This window comes from Lucilia cuprina, chromosome 3, assembly GCF_022045245.1.
Source record: "Lucilia cuprina isolate Lc7/37 chromosome 3, ASM2204524v1, whole genome shotgun sequence".
NCBI lineage: Eukaryota > Metazoa > Arthropoda > Insecta > Diptera > Calliphoridae > Lucilia > Lucilia cuprina.
In genome coordinates, this window is record NC_060951.1 from 40,795,932 (window position 1) to 40,803,521 (window position 7,590).

Genomic DNA, 7,590 nt, shown 5'->3' on the forward strand with positions numbered 1-7,590 from the left:
AACAAACTAACAAACTAACAAACTAACAAACTAACAAACTAACAAACTAACAAACTAACAAACTAACAAACTAACTAACTAACTTACTAACTTACTAACTTACTAACTTACTAACTTACTGACTTACTAACTTACTAACTTAATAACTCACTAACTTACTAACTTACTAATTACTAACTTACTAACTTACTAACTTACTAACTTACTAACTTACTAACTTACTAACTTACTAACTTACTAACTTACTAACTTACTAACTTACTAACTTACTAACTTACTAACTTACTAACTTACTAACTTACTAACTTACTAACTTACTAACTTACTAACTTACTAACTTACTAACTTACTAACTTACTAACTTACTAACTTACTAACTTACTAACTTACTAACTTACTAACTTACTAACTTACTAACTTACTAACTTACTAACTTACTAACTTACTATCTTAGTAACTTACAAACTTATTAACTTAATAACTAAATAATTGACACTTTAATAACTAAATAATTGACACTTTTCTCTTATAGATAGTTTTCTTTTTCTAAAAAAAATTTGTTGGAAATGTTCTCATTTTGTTAGAAATCACTTCTTCAAATGTTCCAATAAAATATTTATATAAATTATTTCCTCAAAATTAATTGATGCAAAATACTTTTCTTAAAAGAATACTTTTAAATATTCCCTAAAATTGTGGATTGCAGTTTGTCTTGAAAATGAAAATGTTCTCTTAACGTATTTATCTAAGAAATTTTCTTAAAAACCTCTTTCTATGAATATTTTCTTTAGAAAGACTAATTGTATAAAGTGAAAACTTTTCTCTAGAAAGAAAAATCTTTTTAAATTAAAAAAAGAACAAAATTTATCGATAAATTTTTTTGCAAATTTTCTCTCTAAAGAGAATATTTATAAATTTGTTTCTAAAAATATAATTTTCCTAAAATTGTCTGGATAAACTACCCTAATATAATCACAAACCGAGATATATATTTACAGTTTTTTTATGTATGTATATAAATATAAATCCATTTAAACGCAGACATATTTTCGCCACACGTACATACATACATACATACATACATACATACATACATACATACATACATACATACATACATACATACATACATACATACATACATACATACATACATACATACATACATACATACATACATACATACATACATACATACATTTACAGTATGTTGAAATATTTTGCAATCGTTTAAATGTGTTTGTAAGTTTATCTGTTAGTATAAGTTTGTTATCATAACACATACGTAAAATACATTTATCCTATAAGTGTTATTTGTATGTTTAAGTTCATGTTTGTTTAAACAGGCTTCTCTTAACAACATAACATAAAGGGTTACTTTCTACAAACAAGCCTACTATAGAAACAGTGTTAACACACTTTTTTATTTCTCTTCTATATGATTAAATTTTCACTTTATTTCAACTTAATTTTTCTAACAATTTAGTTTTGACCTAAACAACTTTATATATATATAACAACATTAACGGCAGCAAACAATGTATGAAAAAAGTATATATAAATAAGAGAAAAAGAAAAAAATAAATACAATCCTTTTTGTAAAATAAATGGGGTTTAACAACCAATTAGCCATAAACACATTTACACACACTGTTTCGAGGATATAGTTGTTGTAAATGGAACAATTTTAACAATTTAGTATTGGTTGAATGATTGAAGGTATTTTTTGTTGTTAGGGAAATGTTCAGTATTTTATTGAAGTTTTATTTATTTCAAGGAAGTTATTGTATAATAAAGCTATAAAGTTTATAGTTTAAAATAAACTTTAAAATAGAAAATTTTTTTAAATGACATTTTATACGATTTAAGAAAATCTTTTATTATCTTTTCGTTAACATTAATCAAAGGTTTTTAGAACAGATTTTGTATGAAAATTTGTTTAATAAACCTTTGCTAAATATTTGCGAATAAGGCAGTTATCTTTTAAAAACCAAAAAATTAAAATCTACTAAGACTTAGCTAAAAGCGAAAACATTTTATCTATCTTTTTGTTCACTTCTCTACATAACAATGTTTTGAAATTCGTTTCATCTTGTTGTTTTAAAATGTCGAAATGTTTAAGACAAAAAAAAAACAATACCAATTTTATTTTTCATTTTCCAACAGACCTCTCCTAACCCTCTAGAAGTGTCAATTGTTATGAGTTCTTAACAACACCAGAAGGCTTGAGTAAAAAACCGAAACGTTTTATAAAATTTTCTTAGAAGGAGTTAATTGCCAGAAGGGATTTTCATTTTGTTTTTAGTATTTTTGTTTTTTATATTTTTTTCCTAGAATACTTTTGTTTTCCTTTCCTCATTTGTTGTGACAACAAAAAGACAACAAATTAAACTGATGCTTTTTCCAAAGAATGATAAAATTGGTAGAAGGAAAATTACAACAACAATACAAGACAAAATAAACAATTGCTGAAAAAAAAGGTTAAAATAAATATAAAAATTTCTAACGAATTATTTGTTTTTCCACAAATTTCTTCATTTACAAAAGAGGCCACATTTTATTGGGGATTTTTATAGGTAAAGGAGTCACTAGGATTTTAAAACAGAAAATTAAAACAATGAGTATGAAATAATAACAATGAATTAAATATTAGTAAATAAAAATGAATTCAAAATTGTTTTATATTTATATGTTTTAAAAAATAAGGTTGGAAACCATTAAATTATCTTTTACAGCAAGAGTGGGCTTTAACGAACAATAAATATGATGAGTGTTTTATCATAAAAAATAGCTTGATTAGGATTTTCACCTTCTCACCCGCTTGCTCATCTTTTCTATCTATTTTCTATATCTCACGCATGCCGCCTCAACTTTTCTTTAAGAGAAACTATATCCAGTTCACTATCACAAGATTCTCTCTTTCTAGCTAAATTTTCTAAAAAAATCTCTCTCTTGCTTGTTAGTTGAAGAAAATTTCTTGCTCACTAACTCAAGGTTTTCTGTAAATAAATCTCTCGTTTACTTGCTAGCTTGAGGTTCTTTTTATAAGGAAATCTCTCGCTTACTTTCTAGCTCACGGTTTTGTATTAGAAAATCTATCGTTAACTTGCTAGCTTAAGATTTTTTATTAGAAATAATGTCTATAGAAATCTTTCTCCCTGGGAGCTCAAGATTTTCTATACGAATCTTTCTCTGGTGAGCTCCAGACTTTATATAAAAATCTCTCTGTAAGATCAACATTTTCTAAAGAAATAACTGTTTGTAAACTCAGGATTTTCTATAGAAATCACTCTCTTTCTCTCTGATTATATTATATAAAAATTTGTTTCTCACTCTTTGACAAGATCAAGAACAAGATAGATCAAGATAGTATATTTCTCTGCCTTTTTCTAAAAAATTCTATGTCTTGGTTGTTAGTTGAAGAAAATTTCCCGCTAACCCACTAGCTAAGGATTTTCTATAGAAATCACTCTCTTTCTCGCTGATTATATTATATAGAAATTTGTTTCTCACTCTTTGACAAGATCAAGAACAAAATAGATCAAGATAGTATATTTATCTGTCTTTTTCTAAAAAATTCTATGTCTTGGTTGTTAGTTGAAGAATATTTTTCGCTAACCCACTAGCTAAGGTTTTCTGTAAATAAATGTCTCGTTCACTTGCTAGCGTAAGGTTTTTATGAGGAAATCTCTTGCTTACTTTCTAGCTCATTGTTTTGTATTAGAAAATCTCTCGTTAACTTGCTAGCTTAAGATATCTCTCGCTCTCTCAATCAAAATTGTATGTGAGAAAATCTGTCTTTCGCTACCCCAAGCTTTTCTATTAAATTTCTCTTTTCTATAAAAGAAATGTCTTTCTCTTTCTTTATATAAAAAAGTTACTCTGTGATTTTCTCGTTAGAAAAATATACCTTCTTTTTAGCTGCAGACTGAAAATCAAATCAAGTGTATCTCGTTCGTAAACTCCAGAGTTTTCATAAGAAAATCTCTCTGCTTTGAGCTCTAGTTTTACTCTAAGGAAACATCCCTCTCTCTCTTGTAACCTTTTATTTTTCTATAAGAAACCCACTAGATTTTCAAGAAATAATATTTTTTTTACAGTTTTTCAGCGCAAAAAAAAATCTTTTTCTCATTAGCTAGATTTTCTATAGAAAATGTCTCTCTCACAAAATTTTTATTGAGAATATAGAATCTATCTTTCTCTCTTCTTCGGTAGCTTAAGATTTTCTATAACCAAAAGTTTCTGTCGTTCATTAAGATTCAAGATTTAAAAAACTCTCTGTGTTCTAGTTAAAACCTCAATGACATCCTTCATAACCTATTAGTTGCCTTAATTTCAATGAAAACATATATAAACGAATTAAAAACAATATCCACCTTCGACCGTGACAGGACTCGAACCTGCAATCGTCGGATTCGAAGTCCGACGCCTTATCCATTAGGCCACACGGTCTTCCTGACGTCGCACAAACAAATTTCTCGCTATCTGCAGATTAACTATATAAAAAGAACTCTCTCTGCTGCTAACTCAAGATTTTCTTTAAGAAAATCTTTCTCATACTCATAAGCACAAGATTTTCTATAAAAAACCAACCAAGAATTTAATAAAATCCTTTATTATTTTTAATAAAATCCTTTATTAAATAATTATTTCCCTATATTTTATGTTCCATTTTGAAAACAAAATTATTATAATTTCAATTAAAAAAAAAAAATAAAAAAAAACAAATCTTCTTTCGACCGTGACAGGACTCGAACCTGCAATCGTCGGATCCGAAGTCCGACGCCTTATCCATTAGGCCACACGGTCTTCTTGATGACACGTAAATAAATTGCACACAAAAACCGTTTGCCACACAAATAGAAACACTAGAAAATATCACAAAATGTCTGCTTTATACAAAGAAAGAAAAAAGGACACACAAACATATCCTTTTTAGATACACCAAGAGTTTTACAATATTGCAAACTTAAATGAATGAATGTAAAAAAAATCTAAAAAACTTAAAACATGAAAATATAAAAACCAAGTTAGAAAAACCAGGAAAAACTACTGCTTTATAAAGAAAAATAGTTGAGCAATAAGAAAACATGTTTTGTTGAGATTTTACTAATAAAATGATTTTTCAATGGAAGTATTTTTTTGGTCACAGTTTTTTGTGTTTTTTTTAATGAAAATTAATTTAAATTTAATTTTAAAAAGTTAGAAATGGAATTATGGAAACTTGATTTGAGTTTGTTTTTTATTGCAATAAATTAAAAGGAAATTACATTCTCTCTTGTCGAATCCTAAATTTTTAATAGGAATCTTTCTCGCTTCAATATTTCAAGATTTTCTTTTAAAATCAATCCCACTCACTAGATAGCTCTAGATTTTCATAAATATCTCTTGCTCCGAGATCAAGATTTTCTACAGGATCTCTCTTTGAAAGCTAAAGATATTGGGATTTGTTGGCAAATCCCAAATTTTCAATAGGAATTTTTCGGTCTGTCAAGATTTTCTCTTACAAACTATCTCACTTGCTGGCTAGCTCTAGATTTTTTATAAATATCTATCTCTACGAGCTCAAGATTTTAAACAGGAATCTTTCTTCGTGAGGTCAAGATTTTCAATAAAAATCTATCTAAAGCCTTTTTTTATTAAAATCTCTTTCTGCGAACTTAAGATTTTATATAGAAATATTTCTCTCTGGGTGCTCAAAATTTTGTATAGAAATCTTTTTCTGGTGAGTTCCATACTTTATATAGAAATCTCTGTCAGATCAAATTTTTTTATAAAAATAACTGTTTTCAAACTCAAGATTTTCACAAACTCAAGATTTTTACTCTCTCTCTCTCTCTCTCTCTCTCTGATGATATTATATATAAATTTGTCTCTCAATCTTTGGCAAGATCAAGAACAATGTAGATCAAGATAGTGAATTTCTCCGCCTTTCTGGCGAGCACAAGATTTTCTCAAAAAAAAAAAAGGATCTCATTGTTTAAAGGGTTTCTCTCTCTCGCTAGCAAGCACAAGATTCTCTGTATAAATCTCTCTTACCAATAAAATTCTCTCACTTCATTATCCCAATTGCTAATTGTCTCTCACTTTGTGGAATGTCCAAGATTTTCTCTCAAAAAAAATTATCCCATTGTTTCAAGGTTTTCTCTCTCCCTGGCAATCACAAGATTCTATAAAGAAATCTCTCTTACCGGTAAATTTATCACACTTTATTATACCAATTGGCAATTGCTAATTGTCTCTCAATCTCTAGTAGACCCAAGATTTTCTGTCTCTGTCTTTTTAGCGAGCACAAGATTTCCTTAAAATATACTCTCACTGTTTCAGGGTTTCTCTCTCGCTAGTAAACATAAGTTTCTCTATAAAATTTTTTCTCTTCGGTAACGATCTCTGACTTTATTTTCTAAACTGCGAGTTAAAGGGAAATTGTTAACAAAAATCATAAGCCAGTTTTCTTTTGATAATAAAAATATAAAGTTGTTTCTTTGAAAATGCTTATTGACCTAGACCTTTGATCTGAAGTGCATCTATACAAAATCGCAAATGCAACAAATAAATCAATTAACTATGCACTTGTACATAAATATGTAAACTTTAGCTTTGAGAATTATTAAATACTTATATAATGGGTTTTATTAAAACAAAACTTTTTTTATTTAAAATAACACATGAACATTTACGATAACACATACAGTGAAACAAAAAAGTAAACGAAGAAATAAATATAATTATTTACATAAGAAACTCGTCCTCCTCCTATATTCTACCTTACAAGCAAGTAATCCTTAGCAAAATGAAAAATAATTAATGTTCATTAACTTTTGCCTTTAACTATACCAACATTAAAAAACTTGTTTTAAATTTTTTTTCCTTCTGTTTTAAATTAATACGAAAACTTTAAAATTAAGCTTGAGTACATTTCAAAGGATTAAAAAAATGCAATTTTATACTGCGCAATCAAAAATACACAATTCTAAAATACAATTTATATTCATTCACCAATAAAATAAGGTCAAATGGTTAAGTATCTCTGTACAAAAAAAATCCTTTTTTGTTATACTCAAACAAAAAAAAGAGAAAAAATATTTAACAAAAATATTTATATAGAAATTGTAGTTGTTATTGTCATTGCTTCTTTTTGTGATAGTACTCAAAGTACAAAACATCAAAAAAAAAAAAATTCCCAAATCCAATTTGAACTATCAAAACATATCAGTCACTTTGAAAGTGGCTTGACAATTATGGTTGGTTGAAAATTTAGTTAGTTAAACAAAGTTTATTTTTATGTTTTGTTGTCAGCCATTAGAAAAAATATTGTATTTTTTCTCGTAACTGCCAATAAAAGTTTTTCCATTTACACAAATCTGTATGGTGGCATAAGCATTTATGGCTTTGAAAAGTTTATTTAGATGCGCTAATTGAGCACTGAGAAGAAAAGTTTTCATTAAGGAATTTTAATTTTAGTTAAAGTCTTGTCCATAATCTCGCCTATAGTCTAGTCTATAGTCTAGTCTATAGTCTAGTCTATAGTCTAGTCTATAGTCTAGTCTATAGTCTAGTCTATAGTCTAGTCTATAGTCTAGTCTATAG

The 7,590-nt window shown here is 27.4% G+C and overlaps 1 protein-coding gene and 2 non-coding genes across 3 annotated transcripts in view; 1 reads left to right on the plus strand and 2 right to left on the minus strand.

Annotated features, from left to right (window-relative positions):
- LOC124419001 (tyramine beta-hydroxylase-like) overlaps positions 1-7,590 on the plus strand; it is a 55,023-nt gene that overhangs the window by 31,252 nt on the left and 16,181 nt on the right. The window lies entirely within an intron of this gene.
- Trnar-ucg lies at positions 4,380-4,452 on the minus strand. Its single transcript has one exon. It is a non-coding gene; the product is annotated as a tRNA-Arg (tRNA).
- On the minus strand, positions 4,737-4,809 carry Trnar-ucg. Its single transcript has one exon. It is a non-coding gene; the product is annotated as a tRNA-Arg (tRNA).